Below are 24779 nucleotides of genomic sequence, written 5' to 3'. Positions count from 1 at the left end.
GTTTGATGGTGGTTTCCATAGTCTTCTCAAACTAGCTGTGCTAGGAAAAGGCATGCAAAGACGTTATAATTATAAGCAGATTAAGAAGTTGTCTTTCACACTGCTATTTCTTTAAGCCTTCTGTGATGTTAACCTGTTTTAGAAGTGAAAAGAAATCAGTTAGCCAACAGCAATGTTAAGTTAACAGACACTGGTATGAGGAGAGATTGGGACAGCCAAAGGTCGTCTTGCCAATTTCTTGGGGGTTTATGGGTAAATAACGGGTACAAGTGACACAGTGTGAGAAATCTGACCCACATGAATGCTGGAAGGTGTTGAGGCACTGAGGAGTGAAGTCTTGGGTTACGTGAGAAAAGCTGTTCTGCTTGCCTTCACAAAAGAGACAGGGAGACTGTGGTGCAGGTGGGGTGGGACACGGAGTAATACCCTGCTCCAGCTGACCCAGGCCCATCAGAGGAGCTGCCAGCTCTTCAGAGGCCCATCTGCACCAGCTCAGGGGAGCAGAGAGGCCCAAGGCTGGGCGGGAACCCAAATGAAGGACTCAGAGGAAGGGGCTTGCCAAATCCAGTAGGCTGCTAGAGAGATCCACGCTGTGTGTACCTGTATCTAGCTAGGTATCTCCGTCTGCAGACACAGCTACAGGCACGTATCTTCGTATATAGAGCTATACATGTTTCTGCACTGTCACATCCTCAACAGCCTGCTGGATTTAGCAGTAGAATGCCTGACACTGTGGTCTGGAGCTGAAGGTGTGATGGATAGGAAAGAAACCAAAGCTCATGTTAGAGAAGAAGCTCCACTAATAGGCATAGTTGAAGAGATGTGGTTTGGTAGTGGGAAACATCTCTTGGCATGCTGTTTGTTCAAAGTCTCATACATTTCTGCCTTGCTTAAGAAAGGCATCCTTTGTCTGAACTCCTTGCTCCGGAGTGCAAGGAACACTGGCAGTGGGGTGCAGGAAAAAGCTGAAATTCCCTTGGTCACATGCAATTTGCCTGCACTGTTTGCATTGTGCGGCGAATGAAGAGACGGGACGCAGCTTGATGCAAGCAAATGTCAATTTATTGTACAGAAGCACGAGTTTCTATGCACTTTCAGAAGCTGCGCGTTTGAAACAGATTGGTTCCTGAAGCTAAGCCTTGCATACTAGGCAATCCCTGATTGGTGGTTAACTACCAGCAATTAACAGCAAGGTGTTACCTTTCCTTGGCGCCATCCGTCTCCCACTCCCCTGTGCTCTGCAAACATGCCTCATCATGTTAATTGCTGTCTAGACAAGCTCGAGCACATTCCCCTCAGCTAACTGATTGCCGCGCATGGTCCTAGCTTCCAGCCCGCTCCTGCAGCATTGTACAGACAAAATGAAAAAAAAGCAAAACAACCAACCCTCAGCATGCACTCGCTGTGTGCGAATAGTGCGTGGCCAGGTACTACGACGCTAGGTAACTGGTCCAGACGCTTAGACAGAAATTATGCAAGACAGACACCTGCACAGAAGATCAGTTCCCTGCTTTATAGAACAGGATACAGCTCTGCTTCAGCATGGTGAGCTCGGGTATTGCCAGATGTGTTAGCAGCACGTCCTGGTTTCAGCTGGGATGGCGTTAGTTATCTTCTTAGGGGCTAGCGCAGTGCTGTCTTTTGGCTTTGATGTGAGGCACTGCAGTTCCTCAGGCCTCGTTAGCAAAAAGGCTGGAGGGGCGCAAGGGCTGGGGAGGGGAGACTGCCAGGTCCGCTGACCCGAACCAACCGAAGAGGTATTCCGTGCCATGGGACGGCACGCCTGCTCTCTGTGTGCCTGGGGGCTGGCTGGGCAGGGGGCTTGTTGCCTGGGGACTGGCTGGGCATCAGCCGGTGGGCGGCCAGCAGTTGCGTTGTGCACCACGTGCTCCTTTCTTCCTTTCCCTCTCCCTTTTCATTATAACTATTACTGTCATTGTTCTTGCTATCCTTCCATTTTTATTCTGTTTCAATTACTAAATTGTTCTTACCTCAGCCTTTGAGTTTTACGTTCCTTTCCAGCTCTCCCCATCCCTCTGGCTGAGGGGGGGAGCGAGCGAGCGGCTGCGTGGCACTGGGTTACCAGCCGGGGTTAAACCACGACACCGCACCACTTGCAGGGTAGCTGGGGCTGTTTCCAACAAGCAGCAAGGAGCAGCCACCCACATTTGAGAGCAGGTTTTTCACTGGCAACCAGGAACAGACACGTCATCACTGCAGTGAATGACTGGACTGGGCTTTCCCTTGCTGCTGTGCTCGATGTTAACGCTGGTTTGCCCAGCAGCCGGTAACCTCCGCTTCTCGCTGGGAGCCAGCAGTAAAGCAGCATTCACCACTGGCTTTTCTAGGCACACAGAACGTGCAGCTTCTTTGTTTTTAGCCACAAGTGCTTTATCTCTATATCCAGGGAAGTGTGGCGAGGGGTACCTCTGAGGTAAAGGCAGGATGAAAACAGGACACAGGTGGTCAGCATGCTTACAGGATAGATACCAGAGTTAGGTTCCCTCTGCAGAGCATCAGCGGAACAGAGTGGCAGCGATCAGCAATGAATTATAAGCAAACGCCTGGATGTTTCAGAAGTCAGGACTCACTGGGAAGACATACTAGTGCTGCAGCAGCACTACTCAACCACTACTCTGCCACTGAGAAACTGAAAAACTCGTGTTTTGTAGCCACCATTCAACATGGTATTTTCAAGACAGCAAAACCTGGGAAACTCCTGACACATTTGCTCATGAGGAAAAAGCAACTGGCATAATAAGATTTTCTGGAACAGGATTGTTTATTCCATACAACTGATTGCAAAGATCTGCAACCTGCTTGGAGCTACTGACCCCAAAGGGTTTCTAATGTACCTGAGCAAAGAAATCAAGAAACACGCTTGCTTTCTCCTTTGGAAAGAGATCAGGAAGCTCCTGAACCTGAACTTGACTGTTAGGGCACAAGCCAGAGAAAGCCTTGCTAAAGCCAAGGTAAGCAGCACGCACTGCTCTTCCTCTGTCCACTCAGTTACTCACACATCGCTAGAAAGGTACCAGGTTAGTGCGGCATGATTTCACCCTGTGCAAACCCATGCTGACTCCTCCCTACCAACTTCTTGTCCCCAGTCTTCGGAAACGGCTTCCAGAGTACGTGCTCCGCCACCTTCCCAGGCAGCACGGTGAGGCTGCAGTTCCCAGCTCCTCGGGCTTGCCCTTCTTGAAGATGGGACAGACATTCCCTGTCTTCCAGGCCTCAGAGCCTCCCCTAAGTGCCATGCCCTCTCCTGCTTCATCAGGAGTGTCCCCACAGTGACACCGGGGACGGACTTTCGAGCGCAGGAATTGCCTGGCCTTCTCTGTACCGCCCTCACGCCTCATCATAACTGCTACCAATGCCGGTTATGGCAGATGCCAACACCGAATTTCTGTTCTGCTGCTCCACCAGCCAAGAGCTCTCCCCTCTCACTAAGAGCTGGCAGCAGAGAGCGGTGAAGAAACTTGAGCACAGGTCACGTCTGAGTTTATCACAGTGACTGACAACACAACGTGAACGTCAACATGTTCTGTCCCTGCTTCCTCTGTGGAGACACACTAGAAAGCGGCAAAAGCTGAACTTCTCTTTGACCACTCTGGTGCAGGCTGGAGAAGTTTTGTTATGCCTTTTCCCTTTGCAGCTACAAATTGGCTGGCTCCCCACGGGATCAAAACCTGTGGGATTTCCCAGCCAGCAGAAGCCCACCTGCTACCTTCTGCCCAAACCACAAGGAGGATTGCTCTAAAATACAGGAAAAGTCTGGGAACTGATCATGAGCAATACCACAACATACAGCATGCTGGCCTTTTGCCTGGCCTCCAGGACAGGCTGAAGGTGCAGCGGCGAACAGAGCTGAAAGGAGCAGAGCGCTCTGGAGAGCTGTACGGTTAGGGAAAGGGGTAGAAAGCGATGTCAAGAAGGGGAACGATAAAACAAAGACATATACTAGATGACAAAGTTTATTAAATTTCAAGTTGAAACAGAATATCTGAATTAAATACAGTGCATTAACTTCACAAATATGTATTCATATAAAAAGGAACAGCGTCACAGCAACATTCATTGCTTTCCTCACTGCCTGTTAACCCAAGTCCTTGAATTAGTGGGTAAAACCCCCAATTTTTTCCAGTCTTAATTGATCTCGGAACAACCATTCTTCCTTTCCCAGAACTGGGACTTTGTTCTATCATCTTCTGATCACTACTGACTTCTGTGGACAGGAAATGACAACGCAGATCTTCAGTAACAGGTAACTCCCTGAAATAAGTAAACCTGCTTCTTTTATTGACACAAATGTCCCAGAACACTGGCTACCATCTGGGCTACAGCCACCACATCATCAGCTGCTAGCAGCAACAAAAAGATTGGCTGCCCTATCATACAAGGTTTGGAAAGTACTGAGGAGACTGGAAGTTAGTATTTTAACATTCATTTTTCCCGCACATGAAGTGTTTCAGGTACAGCGCAGCTGCTGATGTAGTAACTGGGAATGTCTACAGCTGCAGCGGCCTTTAACACAAACCCCAAGATGAATACCGTGAGGGGCCACGGGCACAAACGGAAACACAGAGGGCTGGGGCTGAACGTCAGGAAATGCCTCTTTCCGATCAGGGTGACTGGGCACTGGCACAGGCTGCCCATGGAGGCTCCATCCTGGGAGATACTCAAAAGCCAGCATGGTCCTGGGCAACCAGCTCTGGGCGGCCTTCCCTGAGCAGGGGAGCTAGAACGGATGACCTCCAGAGGTCCCTTCCAACCTCACCCGTTCCGTGGTCCTGTGATCCAAAACAAACATACCAAACCCACCACGTAACTCTCTTGGCACTGCTACACACTCACAGTAATGTTAAACCTAAGGCGCATAAGGTGACAGCAATGTGAAGTGCCCCGTCCTCCAGCATGACCACTGGTAAAGATTTCACTTTATCGGCAGAAGCAGTCACGGCATCTGGACTGAAGCAGCAGGCTCAAATCACATCAAATGATGTCCTAAGCATTAAAGTAACACTGGAAACATTAAAAACACACAGGGTGAAAGGATTAAGCAGAACAAAGGGAATGCTTTTGTTAAAACACAGAACATCAGTGGAGAAAAAATAATGCTTCTACGTTGATAAGAAACATTTTGACAATCCTGTCAAGCTCAAGAATCAAGGTGAGTCATTCTGCTAGTCCGACAAAAACAGGTGTGCTTCTTATGGCGAGTGCAAAATAAAACACCTATGCATCAATAAGCCAACAGGCAAGTGCAATGTGCTTGACATCCATTTGATAGAATTCACATTCGGACTGCAATAAACACATTTGCACATCTGAACTGTGGGAGGAGAAACTATAGACGCACTATGTAAACAAAATCCTTTCCAGAGCTTTTTTCCCAGCATTTTGTTCAAATCAGGTAATTTTTGGTTAAAACATCACGGTACTCCTGTACTGCCCTGCAAAGGGGATCCTGGTCAACGTGGATACTTTTTGAAGATCCATCAGAAAATACCACGGGAGAAGCTCCAGCAGATCCAGCTTCAAGTTCAGCAGTGGCTAGGGAGAAGAGAAACAAGATTCCCGTGTTGCTTTTACCCTAGACAGGGCCAAATCAGTCACTATAAAAACATTATGGATAACTGGAGAGACTACAGTCCAGAAAGAGATTTAAAAACTTCCAAGGGATCGTAACAATCAAAGGGCTAGGCACAAAGGGAGAAACAATCTTTTTCCACATTTGCCTACCAGTCAACAGTATTTCTAAAGCCAGCGAAAGAAATTCTATAGGCTACACATTGAACATCTTCAGGGAATCCACAAACGACTCCTGCTTACACCAGTGCTAAACTGAGCCCCCCTGCAGACCTCTCGAACCTCCAGCATCTGTTTTCCTTGAATGTTCAAAGCAGTGATTTATTGGAACTCTGCTCCTAAAAAACAGCTTCTGCCTTCTCTGTGACAAACTTAAAAAGAATCCGCCGGTGAAAACGCAAACGCCTTTGCAATGCAGTCAGGCCAGGACAAGTCTCCTAGCCTGGCACTTTCTTTGAGGGGCGTCTTTGTAACTCACCCTGGCAAAACCCTCTTTCCTCCACAAAAACACATACTCAATTGATGCAAGCCCACCTTTACTGTTCTTCTCCAGCCACGTTTTTCAGACAAGGTCCTGAAACCAAGCGCACTCTATGACACCTAGCAGACGCACAGTCAGGTTCAAAATGCACACGGATGAAATGCAACGGCTTTGTGTCCATTCGGACACATGGAACGAGCTGTGAAGCTACAGCTGAACACTCTCTGTATTACCAAAAGCATGCAGGAACAGAAGGAAATTCTCGCAGGGGCTACCTGCTTTGAAATAGCACCAGTCACTGCAAAGCAAAGCAGTGACTCTGGAGGAACGACTACCCTGAAACAGGTGGAATTCCTCTTTCGACACCTGGCTTCATCATGCTATGTGTTAAAAGCATTCAACTCATCTTATGTTTGCCTAAGTGCTACTAAATAATTTTTTCCTAAAGAAAGGGTATCTTTCATCACTGATTCTATTTTCCTTGCTTATTCAAAAAAAGACTGCAACATCTAAGCTACAAATACAAGCAATGAATAAGAAACAGCAAAAATCAAGGTCCAACAGCAGAGAATGTGCACGGTATGATTTAGTGCGGAATGCAACTGATGCACATGGAAGAAGCAGTGATGGCTGAAGTCTATAAACATCTTCTCTCAGGGCTTCTTTTACGTTTGATGCTTGTGCTCAAGGATTCACTCTAGAAAAACGTGACTTCAGCTTAAGCCAAGAGCCACCCGTGTAGAGGAAGTGGGTTAGTTTTCTCTGCACTTGTCTTTTTCAGGCAACTGCATAACATTCTACACAATCTTTTGGTAAGCAGGAAGTTTTCACATTCAAGTCTAAACTGGAAAGCTAGCAGAAAAACCTCCCTGTGCTTAGCACAGGAACTTGACAGCTTTCAAGCCATTATGTTCAAGAGTTAGGAACACTCCTCTTTTTCCTTAAAAATGCCCCTAACATAGTGACACATTACCTTGTTTAAGTTCTTTAGCGATTCTTTCATCTAGTTCCTGCCGTACCTAGAATTATACAGAAAATATAGTTAATATTTTAACAGTTACGTTTTTCTAATGTTAAACTTCTAAAACATTCTTAAAACCCACACATAATGAGAGAAAACCTAAAAATATAATTCCAAATAGACACATCTTGGTTTGGGGTTTGATTTCTACTGAAGAGAAACTTTTGGTCAGTCGGGCTGCAGCTGCCTCATTGCTCAGCAACGTTAACAAAACAATTTGTAACTCGCCAGCTGGATTATTACTGGGCATTTAACAAAATACACAGGAAGAAAGCAAGAAAGCCTAGCGCAGTTATTGCGGTGAAGGTACGGCTGAAGTTTATCATCAAACACACGAACAGAATGTCAGCTACACGCCGAGATATGTACAGATGCCACCCACAGGGACAAATCAGCCAGTTGAGGCTGGCTTCTGCAACTTCACAGAGAGAAGAGCTGCACCAGCAGCTGCTGCAGGATTGACATACACCATTTGTATAGAAAAAAGCGTGTGCCAATATTCTTCTTTTCTCCACCTTAAGATGGGAAATTGAAAGAGCTCCTACAGATGATGCCAAAACTTTTATTGTTATTGCAAATACCATGACACACATTTATAAAAATATAAAAGCACACACAATTTTTTCTTGCACACTGTGTACTAAGAAAGACAACCGCAGCTACAGCTTCTACGCAGCGAGTGCTGTGGGGTTTATTATGTAGCTGGAATCAGCCTGGATCACTGCAAAGGAGCACTTACGCCTCTTCTCCCCTAGAAAGTGGGTATTGTTACCAATTAAGTTATTCTCACTTATGATTCTGCCTTCAGAAGCCTTCACAAGAAGGAATCACATCTCTTAAATTAAGAGTCACAGTCCAAGCGCTATATGCTGTTGTTTACATTTGATGATACTTGCTACTCCTACATTTTTCCCATCAAATTTGTGACACACAGGAGTGAATTTCCAAACGGATACCATACAGCTTCCAGGGCTACGATGGCCATGAAGATGCTGCAGGGCTTGGACCTTGTGAGCTCTATGGAGAGGCTGAGAGCTGCAACTGTTTCTTTACTGGAGAACAGGAAAGCTCAGGGGGACCTTATCTATGTGTATAAATACCTGGTGGGGGGAGTACAGAAGATGGAGCCAGACTCTTCTCAGCGGTGCCAAGCAAAAGAACGGGAGGAGAATAGGCACAAATCCAGACAGAGGAAATTTTAACATAAGGATTTTTATAATTATTATTTCTTAAAAAATTGTAAGCATGGACAGCCACTGGAACAAGTTGCCCAGAAAAGGTTGTGGCGTGTCCATCCTTGGAGATGTATAACACCTGGCTGGACAGAACAGTGAGAAACCTGCTACGGCTGACCCTGCTTTGAGCAGGGGTGACGCTGGACTAGATCATCGCTAGAGGCCCCTTCCCCTCACTCCTTCTGCGACTCTCTTGATTTTAGTACTGAATTCCTGGGGGAAGAACCATTTATTTTATGAAATGAGCAGACCCACCTAGCAGCGTAACAACAACAACAAGAACGGAAACACTGCACAGGGTACTCAACAGGACACAGAGAGCAAGAGCCTCAGGAAGGAAACCACTCTGCTGACCCTCACAAGAGGAGCAGTAACAGGCAGTAACTGCAAGGGTCAAAGGAGCGGGGCTGTAAACCAGCGAAGCGGAGGGAAGGGCTCTCTCTCCAGGAACACAGGGAAAGCTGGGACCAAATTCACCGGATCCTGCAGGAGAAGCACCCCTCCGTGATACTTCATTGAAATACTCTGTGCCAACAGAGCCGCATGAACAATGGAAAAGGACCCCCCAAATCTCTAATTGTTTTCCAGCAGGTACAAGCAGAAGCAAAATCCCGGACGAGACACAGGTAACAGAGAAAAGCAGGAAAACTAATGCCTAGACCAAAATACGGCCCAAACCCAGGACCAATCCCAAGCAAATAAGTAGCAGTTGAGGTGTTAGAAGAAACCACTTTCCCTCGTTTCTGGAGTCTTCACAATGACTAAAAGGTCCACAGGACCCTCCGCAACATGTACGAATCAATCAAGAGAAGAAAAAGATCTTGTTTTCCTCTTATTCATTCCATCAACGTCTTTGTGATTCTCATCCGTGTCTGAGGGAAGAGAAACAGGCGGAAATAAAGCCAACACGCTGATTTCTGACAAGGGAATGAATGAAGAGCCAGGCAAAATACACCTCCGAGGACCTTAACTTGCCTCCACTTTTCTCCTTCTCCCCAAACCCCTGGGAAAGGCATCACAGCTGAGTGTCCCAAACCTCCTGAGCAGGTACTTCTCACCTCACTGCACACCTCTTCAGGCGGTAACACACCAGGTGTTCATTTGCAGCAGGCACCTTCTCAACAGTTCTTTTTCAGAAAGTGGTGTTGACTTACTACTTAGCCACACAGGCTGCTTTAGCGCAGAGTAAGCTGGATCCTGTAAGACTCCGTGAGATGATGCTCAACTTCAGAACAGTACTGGTACTCCAGACACAACTGTTGTGACCACCAAGAACTTTTTGAATACCAGAACTGGCAAGGAGGGTAAACCAGCCTACTCCCAGAGCTCAAAGAAGTTCCATTGTAACAGATTAAATCCATAGACTATCATCTCACAGATGGTTAACTACCACAGAAGCCACTGCATTACAAACACATAAAGCAGAGAAGTCCCCTGCAGCAGTCATTCTTTCCCTTGGACAAACTAAAGTTCAAAATATGCGCAGTGTTAGGAAAATGTGAATACATCAGTAAGTTTTAATCAAAACCTAAGAGCATAAATAGACAACATTTCCAGTATAAAAAAATACCACCCAATATTAAACAATGCTGGCTGCAAACCCTGCCATGTATCTGGCTGCAGAGAAGAGAGAGACGGGCAGGTTTTTGATGAAGGAGCTGAAGAAGAAAGAAAAATGGCCTTAAGTTCACAGGTCTTCAGCGAGAAACAAGAACGTGGCCTACATGTAAATGAAGAAAGTAAAAAAGCTAACAACAAAGACTGCTACAAGAGTGCAGAAAGCCAAATCAGAAACGGAACAGAAATTGAAAGATGAAGTAGGAAGCAGACATTTCCCTTCCCACATTAAACTGGTTTCATTTACCCACTGATTCACCCTGGTTGCAGAGTTCACTGCTCTTGTCTGTCAAGACACCCATGTTCATTTTCACCAGCCTTTGGCACAGCTCTTAGGATTTAAGCTTGACATTTGTTAAACCTAACAACAGGACTCCAGTCCCAAAACCTCCTTGCAGCACTTGCAGGAGACGTTCCTTGCCTTAGGACTAAGGGAGCAGGTCTGAAATACTGAATTGCTAGTTGCTACGGTCACTGTCTAATGACATGCACAGAATTTGTCAAGTACTTGTAATTTATTCCACATCACTGAAGCTCTAATAAAAATAAAAGCCACCAAAAAAACCTGAAGACATTTGCATGGGATTGGGATTCTGCTGGTTAATAAGCTTGTGCCAATATGAACTTTTTGGTATTTTTAAAGATCCTTTTGCACTTCAAGGTGATTCTTTTCTGTCGCGTATATATTTGATAAAGGGGAAGGGGCTATACTGTAATGGAACACATTTCTTTATGCTTTTTTAAGAATAACATGCTCGGTTTTTGCTGAACTTGCGACATGACCATCTTCAACATGTACGGCTCTATGTGTAATCACTGATAGTCATGCCTCATGTTTAGGAAAACGGTGCAATCTTTCAAGCCTTTGAACACCAAATTCCTTAGTTAAGTCTAAAGAAGAAACTGTGTCCACTTGCTAGTGGAGCACTCCTTCCTCTTGTCAGCATCATTTACCAGTGTTTCTTCCAGCAGCTGCAGGACCAATGAACACCATCATTCTGAATAATAGCAGTGTGAACTATTTTCACCTCTTTGCCCCTGAAGCTATTTCAAAGCTTCTGCACAAACGAAATGTACACAAACATCTTCCTCTTCAGAATGGCTGGCATGTTCCCTACTTCCAATAGCCCTTCTCACCTTGAGGAAGCTACTACAAGGAACACCAAATCTGCAGAGAGCTTTGACTAAAAAAAGCGGTGCAAAAGGACTGCCTGAGGCACACTGCAATTTCAGCTTCTTAACTCCCTGTCATCTAGAGCTTCAGTGGCAGAAGCATTTGTCATCTCCAGCCAAGGCAGCACTGCGCATCCTGAATTTAAAGGCAAGGCAAATTCTGTAGAAGGGAACCAGGTTAGTGGGAAAACAAAGCTGAGGCATAACTGAAGTAAACAGTGAAGTGAAGAAAAGGCTTGGAGTCTAGAGAAATTCTTCTGCTTTGAAACAGTCTGGTGAACAGACAGAATACTAGGCAGCACAACCAGCAAAGCATTTCAAAGTAGACTAACACTATAATCTCTGATTTCTTCCCTCATGCTCCAACTTGCCTCCTGAATGGCACGGGACCCCTGTGGAAATGACTGCACAGACTGTGCATCTGGTGATTTTGCATTTGGAAACTGATTGAGATTTGCCACCCATTATTGTATGCAGAGGGATACATGCAGTTTTTCCCCTTTTGTTACTTCCTGACTTCAAAGTCTTACGTTCCAATTCAATCCTCTTTTCTCAGATGCATGCTATGCACGTGACATACTGCACCCGACTGAGAAAAATTAAGCCCGCAGCTCTAAGCGAAATACTCACTTAGATGCACGCCCTCCAGCAACTACTGCACCTCTGAGAACTCAGTTCCTTTCTTCTGAAGGACTCCAGAGAAGATCAGGTTTTAAGACTTCCCTGAATACACTGAACGTCAGGTGACTTGAGGCTACAAGCAGCGCCACTACAATTAGTCTCAGTCGTTCCCTAACTGGTGATTACAGGAAGAAATATCATAAAGAGATGTGCAGCTGGATTTAGTAACAGGGAGGTTATTCTTTTTTTCCTGTTTCTTCTTCAAAAAAAGAAACCACAACTGTTAAACCCTTTTCTTTTAAACTAGGACAGCTTTTTTCCTAGAAGCGGGATGGTTTCCTCCTTTGCCTTTTTCTTCTTGTAACATCTCGCTCCCATCTCTCTCTCATTTTCCCCTGCCCTCACTTGCTCCCTGCTCCCTGTCCCTCTTGTTCCCTTGTCCTGGCTTTCTCCTTACTTCAGTTTTGCAGTGGATCCCTGAATTTTGCCTCCTTTCTGCTGCTTGCGTGCAGAATAATCCCTGCAGATGGTACAGTACTAATTGCCTCCCATGTTCTTTATGCAGCGTTATGTCCACCCCTCTGACACAAAAAACACATTCGCAACGATACAGAAAAGTTCATCTCTAACTGCCGCTGCTACGCACTACCTACACACCGCTTTGTCCATTTTTGTTTTGTTGTTTGGTTTGGTTTTTTCTTTTTCTTAAACCAGGCACAGTATGCAGACACGCTATTTAAATGGATTCTTTCCAGTGTAGGTGGGACCAGCGAACCGAGACAGACTTAAAAGTGAGCGAATGCTTCTCACATCCATTCAACAACAGAATATGCGAGGGACAGACACTGACTGAACAGGCAAGCTTGCCCATGCCTCAGTCCTATGCTAGGTGGGAAACTGATTACAACGACTGACATCTGGTTTCCAACTCTCATGATATCACGTTTACCATTCTGTGAGGGATGTGCTAGCATGCTGACTGCTAATTACAGGGCATACTTTGACCAGAGGTACGCAGAGGTTGCAGCTTTTGTACAAAATCAGAAAGCTCTGTAGACTTCCTGAGGAGCAGTTACATATAACACCACATAGCAGGACCCCCAAAAACAAATGCCTCCTATGCACAGCATACGTCCCGCACTCCAGTGAGAAGTTACGTGTCCTGTTCATGCCATCCTACTTTTGAAGCATCCCTTTGTTGGTATTGCACTAAAACAAGTTCCGGTGAAGAAACTGCTAAAATGAAGATCAGGGAAGAAGGAAAAGGTGTCTCAAACAAAGATGTCTGATGGGATTTTGCACTCATCATGAAGTTAGCTGTTTTAAAAAAGGTCATCCACAGAATGGCTTGGGTTGGAAGGGACCGTAAAGATCATCCAGTTCCAGCCCCCCTGCCATGGGCAGGGACACCTTCCACTAGACCGGGTTGCTCCAAGCGCCACCCAGCCTGGCCTTGAGCACTGCCAGGGATGGGGCATCGGCACTAAATTTTACTGAAGAGCTTATTTGGCAGCTTCCTATGCCACAGTATTCTTTATCACAGTTTCTCTTGCAAAAGAATGCTGTTACGCAGTCCATCATTTAGATCTCAGTATTTTTTGGTCTTTGAGCACTTCTGGAAATTTGTATAACCCTGATGACCAAAAGTCTTCGTTTCTACCACCTAGTTGTGTACTGTTTTGATGAGCAATTTGGTTTGGCATATTAGAGCATATGGTTTGGAACTAGAAATGGATTCTAACTTTAGACTGAAAAGCACAACCCTGCTTACAGATACTCTTCAACACTAGTTGAGAACAGTATTTAAAAACGCTTACCTTAGCCACATAGGCTTCAACTCTGTTTCTTGATGGTAACGTATTCCCGGTCGGGGTTAGGAAGCTTCCTCCTAGATTTAGACTTCTATTCAGTGCCGGATTGTTGCTAATATGTCCCAGTTCAGCTGAATACAGAACTGGACCACTGACAGCGCTGCTTGCAATTAAAGGTTTGCTTCTATGGCACTCCTGAAGGAGCTCAGCGTTGGCTTCTGCTAGTCTCTCATTAGCTCTGAAACATTCAGAAGCATACAAAGAATTATCTTTGGTAATAACACTTCCACAAAGTTACCCTCCAGGTCTTTGACTATTATCTGACTTCGGAAAGTGGAAGGGATTAAGAGAGTCCAAAAAAATCTCCATAACTGGATCTGGGGGTTTTCTGGAGAGCCTATTTCTAAGTAGTCACTCTACCTGCAAGAAGCAGCAAGAGTTAACCAATACTTTGGACTTCTCAGCATTAAGGCCTCAAAGCAGTCTGTGCACACCGTGGGTTTACATAGCTTTTTCTGAAAGGTACATCACCTGCGTAAGAACTCTGGGCTACCCTTCCCTTCCCAAAGAAAGCTGAAACCTATGACATGCTGCTAAAATGGAAGCCAAAAGATTTTTGTTGTTCTTCTTCATAGCACCAAATGCCGTTCTCTGAAGGGCCTATCCTTATTCAAGCAGTAAAGGACGTGACATTCTCTTTTCTGCCATACTTAGAAGAAGCAGCGGAGATTAGAGACTGGCAAAAAGGCTGCCTGTTAAAACAAACTCAACTTCAAAAATATCCTATTAACGCCCATGATCGGTGGCGTTACTGCTGGAACACTGAAGAGAAGCGAAGATAGTTCCAATGAACAGGGGGGAGCCTTAAGGTACTTTCATCACAAATATGCTATCTTATGCATAATGCTGACCAGATGTAGAAAAGGTATTTAATGAAGAAAACTGCTTGAGGAAAAAGTAGTATCTTATTATCACCCCAAAAGAGCAGGGACTTACCTTTCCAGTTTTTTTGCTAGGCACCTTCCATTTTTAACTTCCTCCAGATACAGGTCTTTGTACTTTTCCACTTCTGCCTGTGCGGATTCTTTTTGAAAAGTACTGTCTCGCTGGGTATTTTTTATCCTGTCTAATTCACGTTCAAGGTCTCCAATTCTCTGTTCTAGCTGGCTTGTCAGCAAAGCGTGATGACTGGCTCTGATTTGTTCTAATCTGTCCTGGGAGGCTGCCTGCATCTGAAGTAGATACACACTTTCAACCACCGCAAAGAAAAAGAGAACTCCCCTCGCCAGTCAATTGCACGTACCCAGTTTCAAGGGCCCAGCTCTATTCAGCGAGGCAGCTGTGCCTCCTCACTGCCATCAGCGACCAGGGCAGAACCCTGGAACTACCACACTGAATGATTCTTTTCATTCAGAAAGAACCCCCATCTTAGCACTATTACTCATCAAAGCTACTGATGAAGAAACACTATCTCTGTAGGACAGGGCATAGCATTCCTCAAAGAAATTATGGAGATGCCGCACCCCCACCCCGCACCCTGCAGCTTTGGTGACTTCTTTTCTGAGCGTTGCCCCTTGTGCAATGACTAAGGAAGATGCGTATGCCTGGCTGTGACAACTCTAAGTTGCAATACCCATTCAAGGATAAAGAATGAGAACAAGACCAGTGGACAGTGATACCCCTCCAAGAACTGCAAAATGAAAATCCACACCTTGGGCAAGTTTTTGATTCAGGGCCTGCAGGCACACTGCATGCACATGAAAGCATCTTGCCCAACCATATTCCCTTCTCCCACTGCCCTTCAGGAAAAACAGAAGTACAGCGTAACACATGGAATCAGGCACCACCACCACCCCTAAAAATGACAACCAAAACAGAAGTCTATAACAGACACACATAAGAAATTAACTTACCTGCAAAATCAGGTTGACTTCTTGCAGTTTTTGTCTTATTTCTTGTGCAGCTCGTTCTTCCACCTCTCTTTTGTATTGTTCTATTTGGCTGCGATCCACCATGTTAGTCTCCATATGGTGTTTGAGATTAGCCACCTCTTCTTTCAGCTGGCTTTTGCTCTTCTCCAGTTCTTCATGGTTCCCACGCATGGTGGACAACTCCTCTCGCAAATCATGATTTTGTGCTTCTAGCTGCATGCCTTTTTTAGACTTTATCTCCAGCTGCTGGGAAAGTTCATCAACCTGTACACAGGAAAGGGGAAAAAAACCAGGGAACTCAGAGGGATCTAAAATTAGTCAGATCTGTGAAAATTGGTAAAGGAGTTGGCCATCAACACTGTATTTACCATCTGCTGATTCAGTGTTAAAACAAAAGTGAAACCAGGCTCTTCTTTCAAAACAAGAACAGCTTTCACATAGTTTCTGACAGCATTCCTCAGGTTCCCATCCTTCCTCAGTTCTGCAGTGGGTCACGGACCGAGAGGTACCAAACCAGCGGCATGACACCCGCAGGGCTAGGCTGAAAAGCACCAGGGCTATTCTTCTGCGAGGTGTTCATACGATCATAGGAAATCAAACACACCCATACCCAGTTACATCACAGCCACATTCTGGTTTCATCAGAAAAAAACCATGTGTCACGCTTCAGAGGAATTGTCACATGCTCTCACACGGTCAAAGCTTCGTCACAGAACTGACAAGACAAGAAACGGATACCCTTTCCTTCCATTACGCTAATGGATCTGGAAACAGTGGTTCAGAACACCGCTTTTACAGCACTGGTGGCAGAAGACAGTCTCTTTAGGTCAAAGCTACGGTTTGTTTTCAAAAGATTTCCAGGAAATATCAGACTTCCCATAGGTCCCAATGGTCAACTACAGCTTCTGTCCCCTTCTTTCCCCCTCCAGAAACATCCATTGTCTATACCTATTAACCATAAAACATGATATCCCATCCTCTTTTGTTTTTAAAAAAGTGGGGGAAACCAGCAGAGTCAACACTTGAAAGAGTCTCTAAAACAAGTAGAAACTTTACACTTATTTAAAATTGCCCAAACGTAATTCCATTCCCTGTCATTCAAAATAACTCTTCCAACAGGAACACAAACATGCTGCTAACCTGTGAACTAAAAATGAGCCACTCTCAAGGCAGTTGACTCATTCTACAATATCATCTTCTAAAAAGGAGCATAATTTTGGAACACAGCTACTTTAGCAACAAATCTCAGTAATGAGCGGAGAAGCAGATAAAAGGTTCCATGCTACCAAACAGCCAGAGCAACCTCAAAAGCGTTTCTGGGTCTCCAAGACCAGGAAAGACGGACTGAGTCAGCTACTAGTAAGCAATAAGTTACTGCAGTCATTTTTTCTGCATCACCTCACACTGCATTGTGCCCTGGGAAGCAAAGACACCATTCCGAAAAGCAAACCCCCACCTGCCTCCTGCTCAACTCGTGCCCGAGACAGGCTTCAGGGGGTGACCTTGGGCAAGGCCAACTGCACAGAGCTGTTCCGAGTGATGGTGGCGTTACTCCCCTCTTCCGAGAGGGAATGCATCCGTCGGAGCCCGACGATGCTGCCACGGCCTCAAGCTGCAGCCAGGCCTGCGCTGGGCCTTCACTGCTCTCAGCCCTGACCCTCACCCATGGACGTGACGGCCCAGTAGGACTGCAGACCTGCCCATCCCTATGGACCGGCCTGGTGATCTGCACTCTTGGAGCACTCTGCTTACTGTCCCCAGAACTCTTCTGCTCTTCTTGGTGAGAGCCTGTGGGGCTGATCCCCGGCCTGTGTGGTCACAGACCCTGCCAGCCTTGCTGTGGCTCTTGCTTTGCCCTTCCTCTGCACGACAGCCTGCCCTTGACGTGCCCTCGCAGATACTGCTGTATACGTAACACTTCCATCTTTACCCTTAGGAACTACATCAGTATCACAGCCGTCTACTACTGTGACCATAGAGGGAACATCAAAAACCAGTCAAATCAATTCAGAAATACAGCCAAGAAAACAAAAGTCAAAATCAACAACATGAAAAGAAGTACGAAGAAAGAACAGAGGTTCCAAAAGAAAAACCACCACCACCAAAATAACCCAAACAAAGCAAAGCTCACCTTTGTTCTTAATCTGTCAGCTTCATTGACCATTTCAGAATACCTGTTCTTCATTTCTGCCTGCAAATTAAGCTGGGACAGTCCCCCTCTCTCCTCATACACCCTTAGTTTCTTCGTAGCTCTGCTCAGCAGCCTCTTCAACCTGCACAGCAAATGAGTCACAAAAACAATGAAGCAAAGGAACAAAACTGGACTTTTTCACATACTCTCATGTAAACAGCACAGACACCGCTTGCTTCATCTTTAACGTGCTTGACACACCAGGAATTACCAGGAAAAACCAGTATTCCTGTGCCACATACACTTGGGGAGTCCAGATTTCACCTGAAAAGAGGAATGAAAGACTCCCTTTTTCCCAGGAGGACCGCAGGGCAACCTGCAGCTGCAGTTGTTTTGGCAGCTAGTGAAAACTAGGGGCTGGTGTACAGAAGTACCTTGCAAGAACTAGCACGAGGCCGGCATCTGCTCACAGTTAGGTACACCTATTTTTACACTAAAGTTTAATAAAACATGACTTCTACGCAGGGATACCTCTTCACCATGCTAAAAAGCCATACCTCTTACAGTCTTTCTGCAGATCGAGGTTTCTTTTCATTTCTTGGTCCAGACGTAGTTCAACTGGGTGTTTCAACTCTACCAGCTGCTTTCCTTCCTTTCTTTCACTCTCGCACTTTCAAAAGAGAAAAGAAAGATGTATCACACACACAGAGCACAGGAAAAATACCTACGTACAGTCTGTGCATCTAGCGTTCTCCACAGAGAAGCTGCCGGACGTCTCTATCCGTTAGCCACGTTCCACAGAATGGCATGGGACAGAATTCCTGAGGATATTCCATCCCTTCAGGTTTCACATCAAACAGACCAATACGTAACTACAGAAACAGATGCCCTCGCTGAAGCAAAGGCCATCCTCTTCTAGACAAAGAGGTGGAAAAGATGCTGGAGAACACTTTTGGCAGTGCCTCTGCTCACAGTAGGGATTACGTAGGAATGCACTTCATGGGACAACGCTGACCCATCTAAAGCTTTCATGGGATCTCCCACCAACCAGCAGGCAGGGGCTTCTAGAGGAATCTGATCTTTTGGAGTTCTTCAACATTTTATGAACTAAGTAAGAAGAATCACCTTTCCTGATCAAAGCTTAGACTTGGATACCTTTTTTCTGTTCTCTGCTTAGATCTGAGGACTAATACCCCGTTTGCCAAAACCTTCCGCAATTCCGAGAGAAACATAACAAACCAGAACAAATCGGTATTCTTTGGTCCCATGCACATAACATACCAGGTGCACTGTAGAAACAAAATAATTTCAAGAACGGACAAACTTTAAATTGTTCTTTCTAAGCATATCCTTTACCTCTCTTTCTACTTTGTCAGTCTCATATTCGAAGACTTGTTTCCTTAAATCAGTACTCTTGGCATTTAAATCCTTGTTCTGCTCTTCTATGAGATAAATTTGCTTTTCCCTATCAGCTCTGAGTTTGTTCAGAGTATCATTCAACCGGTCCTGCACATCATTCACTACTTCTTCTTTCATGATCCTCTTGCTCTGTGCATCTTCCAGCTGCTGACGCAGGAAAAGGTTTTCACTCTGGAGCTGGGCCAGTCGCTCCTGCAAGGACTCCTGTTTTATTACAAGTTCGCTTACTGGATCTTTCTCAAGTTGTTGAGCACGATCACATTCCTTTGCCTGACGCTGGGCTTGACTTAACTCTTTTTGTGTCATTTCTAAAAGCAAAGTTTTTTCTCTGAGGGTTTGCTCCAACTGGTGAAGCTCATTTTCTAGCCTATTAGCTTTGCTTTCAGCTTTACACAGCTGCTGAGACAAGCTCTTGTTGGTTTCTTGCGTGTCGGAGAGGTCATGATGGAGCTTGCCTTGCAAGCGATGCCATTCATCACGTTCTCTGTGAAATCTTTGTTCAGCATCCTTTTCTGATGACCGATGACGTTCAAGTTCTTGAACAGCAGCATTCAGGCGGGAATGAAATGATTTAATTTCTGCCTCTAGTCTGTCTTTACTTTCGTTTGTCTGCTCAAGTTTGGAAGTCAGCACTGCAGATTCTGTCTTTAGGAAGTCCAGCTGCGCATTGTACTGAAGAACCGTTTGTGTTAATGCTTCCTTGTTCAGTTTAAGTTCCTTTTTGAGAGCTTCATTTTTTTCTTTCAAGGTCTCATTTTCCTCTAAAGATTTTCCTTCTTCCTCCTGGTGCTTAAGTCTTACTTGATTGATTTCTAGCCTTAGCACAGCAATCTCATCTTGTAGTAACTGATTCTTGTACAACAGATCCTTTTCTCTCTCAGTGTTGGATTCCTGAATGACAGGGAACATGAATAAAGAGCCAATTGGGAAACGAATCTACAAAAAAAACTTCAGCAATAAACTGCATTTTAACATTTCTAATACTGAAGGGTGACTTCAAAGATGAAGTTTCAGGCAATAAGCTACTCTGTGAACCCACGCGCATGTACAATGTACGTACACAACGGAAGTGTAACATCTCCTTAAAACCTAAGTGAACATCCCAAACACACAATACCCCCTTAAACCTACAACCAAATAATAAAATTATTTAAAACATCTCAAGTGTAAAGCTTTTAAAATGACAGTGCTTTCTTGTATGTGCATGCCTTTATAATATTGCCTTTAAGGTTGAATTACTTGTGCTACAGATCTGATAAAAACAAGGCTAGAAAGGGTATTTTCCTTCTCAAATGTCTTCTGAACACTTATCCTTTTGTGTTACTGGAAGTTAGCTATAAAACTCAATCACCCCCAGAATGCAATAGTCCTGGATATTTCCTCTTTATTGTATGTGTAACTTTTTTCCACTTGAACACATTCACCCTACATTTATTGGGCAGCACAGCCAGGAACAAACGAGGCTTCCAAGCACTGCACATTCTTAGGAAATTCAGTAAACTCTTTTCAAGATCTTTTTTAATACAGTGTTGATGGTTGCTTTTTCTCCTCCAGTTACTCTAACTCCTACAGAGAGTTGAATTCATTGTTGATATTCGATCATAAATTTTCAGTATGTGGAGGTGGAAAAGAAAGGCATACTTGAAGTAAGTAAGTTCAATAAGGGAATAACTAATTAAAAAAAAAAGCAATGGAAACACAAACACTGTCAAACAACTTTCTTCCTGGTCAACCTTGACATAGGTAGCTAGGTGTCTCGTTGCTAGAAACCCTAAAAAGTGATAATAAAATGTCTGTGAAATGACAAATAACAGATAGGTTACGAAACGGGGTAAATAGTGTGTTCTATTAGTTTCCGACTTGCACAAGTCATTCAGGTCCATACAGGAGTGATGCTGCTTTCCAGAACTTTTAAAGACATAAGAGAAAACAGGAAAGGTATTTACACAGTTAAGTTCCACTCGTAAGTTGTAAATAATCCGTCAAGAAACACGGAAAGTTATATAAGATTTATGATGACTTTAAAACAAACATGGTGAAATCTGACTTATTAGAAAAAAAAATATCTGCTTACCTCTGAATTTTTTCCTATAGATCTTCTTGTCTCTTCTTCTAGTTCCATTTGTCTCCCAAGGTGGTTGTTCAAAATTCCTTCTTGAAGGGCTCCGGCACTCTTTTCCTGAGAGCGCTGTGTCTGTGTTTCATCACGTTCCTCTTCAACCTACAGTAATACAACTGCTTGCATCTCGAGAAAAATCAGAGCTAGCAATACACCTTCCCACTCTCCCCAGAATACTTGAAAAGATTTTTGATTCCCCACAGCTATGATAATCCACCTATAAAGAATAAATTTTAATTTTCTTCTGAAAATATAAGAAGAAGAAATACAGGATGTTTTGTAGTAATTTAGAAAAAAGTCAGGCTTTGCCCGAAATACAAATGAAACCTAAATTCTGAAAAAGAAAAAAAAGGATTAATAAACTGCAAAGCCAAAAAAAAAAAAAAAAAAAAAAAAAAGAACAGACCAATTGTGAACCAACTGTTCTCTACTGCCCTCAAAATTTGGCAATAGTTATCCAATGCCTCTTCCATGAACAAAGCCCCTCCTTCTCTAGGCATACTGGAATACAAGTGAAAAGAAGCAGAAAAGAAAGTGTTTAATTCATTATTTAATATACCCGTTTCAAGAGCTTTCTCAGTGTTCTTATCTCCATTTCTAAATTCCTTGAGTGTAACTCAAGTTTCTGTTTCCCCTCCCTTTCTTTACAATATTGATCTTCTTTCCTTTGGAGTTTTTCTCTCACTTTCTCACAGAGCACTTCTACTCTGAGTCTCTTTGCTTCTTCTTGTTTCAAAGAACACCTGGGATTTAACAGAGTATTTGAGAAACAAAAGCACTGATATAAAAGTAGATGTTCCACATGATGAACTTGCAGAGACAACTCAAACCATAAAAAAACTTAAATGTTTCCAGATTCCATATTTTCACTGTACTTTTCAACTTTTTAAAGAATTCTAACTTCATTCCATTGTCCATGATATCAGTTGTACAAGATACGGAAATAAACCATTGATTGATGTACCAGTTTTCTGTAAGGTTACACAGGGAAATGCACACTAGTGTGTACACTTCTATAATAAAAAAATAAATCCTCTTCATATTAAAGCCATTGTGTTGAAAAAGGAGTTTGTTGTCTCATCGGATCAAAGCATCATAAACTTTTACTATGGTTAATATACATTTTCTTGGTATACTGAGGCTACATATTACGGATTCAGTGACTAGAAGCAATACTGGTGAATCAGCACGCCACTTATCTATGGCAGACCCAACAATTTTTCAGCAAGCCTTCTGTAAGGCTGCCCACAGACAGAACAAGCAGCTTCTATGTACTCCAGAAGGATGTCAGTGTTCAAAACCAGATTCAGAAATGCATGGGGTTTAAGCTGGATACGATTAAAACCAGTTTTAAACCTCAGTGGATCTACCTCTGGGAGAAACTACAGCAATTTCATTTTGAAGCTGATTTATAAGGAAAGCCTTATGGAAGGTCAGCTTCTTTACCAACTGAAACAATCAGCAATGAGCACTGACATGGTAAAAAACGGTCCATGGTGTGCCCACGGTACCCAAACAAGAAAGCAGCTTTGTGTTTGATCCTTATTTTGACTATTTTTTCCGATATACTTGCAATGATGAAGAAAAAAATAAAAACCAAGTACCAACGTAAGGAAAGAACTGCCAATTGAAAGCCTGCTTTAGAAATTCTGCAAAACAAGAATCAACCACCACTAAAATTACTTGAAAGACTGACAGAAACATTTGTATTTGAATGGCGTATATTGCAAGGAAAAAGCTTTACATATAATTTCTAGCGTAATTTCACAAAAAGTGTAACTTTTGAAAGTATAAATTTAACGCTGCTTGGAGAATTCACTTAGAATGAAAATACTACTTCTTTATACTTGACAGATGCTTGAGGATTTTGAACACCTGCTGAAGTCAAACCCAGGCCAAGCTGGGACAGGCCTCGTCTTCCTCGTACTCCCCTCCCCCGCGCTGGGAGGCCCAACTCCCCCAGGCCCAGCTCCCGCAGCCTCCCCTCACAGGGCTGGTGCTCCTGCCCCCGCGCCAGCCCGGCATCTCCCTGCCGACCTCACACGGGCTGGGCAAGATCTCCTGGGCTGGGCGGCCAAAAACCGGACCCCGGGCTCGAGACACAGCTCAGCAAGCCCTGAGGAGGGGTGGGCACTCACTGCCCCCAGTGCCCTGGCACTGCTGCCCCCCAGACAGCCCAGGCCGCTGCGGGCCGCCCCAGCTGCCAGCTCACGGTGGCTCCTGCTGAGCTCGCTCTCTGCCTGGGCCGCCTGGCCCTGCTGGTCCAGCTCCCCAGCCACGCCATCCCACCGGGGATCACCACGAGGAGATCTCCCCTCCCAGGCCAGGGCTCTGCAGTTGTCCTTGCTCAGCTGCCTACGGTGCCTGCTGGCCACCCCTGTCTGACGTGATGTCAACAGCGATGAGAAACCTCACACCTCCGGGTCTAGCTCAGGAGTGTGGGGAAAGGGGCGATCCCAAACTTGACCTTTCCAACAAACAAACAGGTAAGCAAACAAATGCTCTAAGCTCTGGTTTGACTTGCACTGGGTGGAGTTACCAGAAATCCTAGTATTATAGGCCAACTGAAGCCACGAGGACAAAATGAAAAAAAAACCCACACCCAACCATCTCTCAGATCTCTCTTATAAATCCGATTTCCCCATACACACTCTCTTGTCCTCTTCTCTTGCTAGAAAACAAAGTTAAAACATCATCCAGAACATTGTACATGGAGCTGATATCCGGCCATTTTTTCCCTCTCACATTATGTACTTCATAGCATAACTGGCCCACGGGATTCAAAAAACCCAAACCCAAAAGACTAGAAACTTCTCACCCTGTTGCCCGCACCATCAGAGCCTTTTGGAATAAAACCACTGACAAGATAATACATTATCAGACCACAAGTTTACATACTTAAGGCTTTGGATGTCACTTTTCCATTCTGCTTCTTGGTGAGCCAATATGGATTTCAAATCTTGAGTCTTCTCCGCTCTGAACCGTGACTCCCTCTTTTCACCTTCCAATTCCCTTACTTCGCATGAGAGAGCTGTATACCGATTTGTCCCACGTTCTATTCTCTGTTCATATTCAAGAAGTATGTTTTGCAGTTTCAACAAAATAGCAGAACCTGCTTTGAGATAGAAAAGACACAAAGCTGCACAAATACTGCCCAATGTATAAGCTGTTCAACGCTTTGCTGCATTAGGTGCAGGTGGCAGGTCTCGGTAGTGGGAAGGTCCCTCTGAGAAGCAGCCAGGGGTCGCCCCGTGCTGGACATGGACGGTTTCGATGGACCCACCGCAGGGCACAGCTGAGCCTCTCAGCCGTGCTGGCAGCACCTCAGGAAAAACAAATGCAGGAAAGGGCGAAACGGGCAGAGAAGGGGAAAAGCATGTGAAAACCAGCCCCGCAAACGAACACCCAGGTCAGCGAAGGAGGAGGGAGAGGTGCTGCTCCAGGTGCCAGAGCAGAGATTCCCCTGCAGCCCCGGAGAGAACCATGCTGGAGCAGATACCCACAGCGCAGTGCTGCGGAGGACCCCGTGCCAGAGCAGGCGGATCCTTCCCGAAGGACCTGCGACCCATGGAGGGCCCAGGCTGGAGGAGATTTTCCCCGAAGGACTGCAGCCTGGGGGAGGACTCACACT

General features: G+C 44.8%; 1 pseudogene; it reads right to left on the bottom strand.

The window, feature by feature from the left end:
* Positions 1-3956: 3956 nt before the first annotated feature.
* The window catches only part of LOC106112441 (ankyrin repeat domain-containing protein 26-like), a 50505-nt pseudogene continuing 29682 nt past the window's right edge, over positions 3957-24779 (bottom strand).

Source organism: Falco peregrinus, unplaced genomic scaffold, assembly GCF_023634155.1.
Source record: "Falco peregrinus isolate bFalPer1 unplaced genomic scaffold, bFalPer1.pri scaffold_29, whole genome shotgun sequence".
Lineage (NCBI taxonomy): Eukaryota > Metazoa > Chordata > Aves > Falconiformes > Falconidae > Falco > Falco peregrinus.
Note: the sequence above shows the minus strand (reverse complement) of the source record. Positions and strands in the feature narration are given on the sequence as shown.